Raw genomic sequence first — 1,627 nt, 5'->3', positions numbered from 1 at the left:
AAATTAAAGCTGGAGGCATAACACTACCTGACTTTAGACTATACTACAAAGCTACAATAACCAAAACAGCATAGTACTGGCATAATAACAGACACACTGATCAATGAAATAGAATAGAGAATCCAGAAATCAACCCACACATCTATAGCCATCTGATCTTTGACAAAGGCACCAAGCCTATAAAATGGGGAAGAGACTGCGTCTTCAGCAAATGGTGCTGGGATAAGTGGATATCCATATGCAGGAGAATGAAACTAGACCCATACCTCTCACCATGTACTAAAATCAACTCAAAATGGATTAAAGAATTAAATATACACCTTGAAACAATAAAACTTCTTAAAACAGAAACACTTCAGGAAGTAGGACTGGGCACAGACTTCATGAATACGACCCCAAAAGCACAGGCAACCAAAGGAAAAATAAGCAAATGGGATTAGATCAAACTAAAAAGCTTCTGCACAGCAAAAGAAACAACAGAGTTAAAAGACAACCAAACAGTAGGAGAAAATATTTGCAAATGATACACAAGGAGCTGAAACAACTTTACAACAAAAAACCAAGTAACCCAATTAAAAAGTGGGCAAAAGAGCTAGACATTTGTCAAAGGAAGATATATGAATGGCCAACGGACACATGAAAAAATGCCCAACATCACTCAGCATTCGGGAAATGCAAATCAAAACCACATTGAGATACCATCTCACCCCAGTTAGGATGGCTAATATCCAAAAGACTGAGAATGATAAATGCTGGTGAGGTTGCGGAGAAAAAGGGACTCTCATACATTGTTGGTGGGACTGCAAAATGGTGCAGCCTTTATGGAAAATGGTATGGAGGTTCCTCAACAATTGCAGATAGATCTACCATATGACCCAGCTATCCCACTGCTGGGAATATACCCAGAGGAATGGAAATCATCAAGTCGAAGGTATACCTGTTCCCCAATATTCATAGCAGCACTCTTTACGATAGTTAAGAGTTGGAACCAGCCCAAATGTCCATCATAGATGAGTGGATACGGAAAATGTGGTATATCTACACAATGGAATACTTCTCTGCTATAAAAAAGAATGAAATACTGCAATTTGCAATGACATGGATGGACCTAGAGAGAATTATATTAAGTGAAACAAGCCAGGCACAGAAAGAGAAATATCACGTGTTCTCACTTATTTGTGGGAGCTAAAGATAAATAAATAAATACACAAATAAACTGGGGTGGGGGAGGGAAGAAGACACAGCAATTGCAAATCCTTGAAGTTGAGACAACAAGTGAACAGATATGAGGTTGTTGGGAGGGGGTGGGGAACAGGGAGGAGGGAGGGAGGTTTCGGTGATGGGCCACAATAATCAACCACATTGTATATTGACAAAATAAAATAAAATTTTAAAAAATTTATTTCTGAAATAAGATTTACCATCTTAACTGAACCGAACTTGGGTTCACCCACCCGTGCATGGCCAAGCCCAGACACCAACACCAGCTTGCAGTGAGAGAGATTAGGCTTTTATTACAAGGCCAAGTAATTGGAGCAGGGGCAGCCAATGCTGAAAAAACCTGAGCTACTAGAAGGCTTGCAGACACGGATTTTTAATGGAAACAGTTGTGGGTCGGGTTGTGTGA

The sequence above is a fragment of the Galeopterus variegatus genome, unplaced genomic scaffold, assembly GCF_000696425.1.
Source record: "Galeopterus variegatus unplaced genomic scaffold, G_variegatus-3.0.2 Scaffold138, whole genome shotgun sequence".
NCBI classification, from domain to species: Eukaryota; Metazoa; Chordata; class Mammalia; order Dermoptera; family Cynocephalidae; genus Galeopterus; species Galeopterus variegatus.
This window is presented reverse-complemented; position numbering follows the sequence as displayed.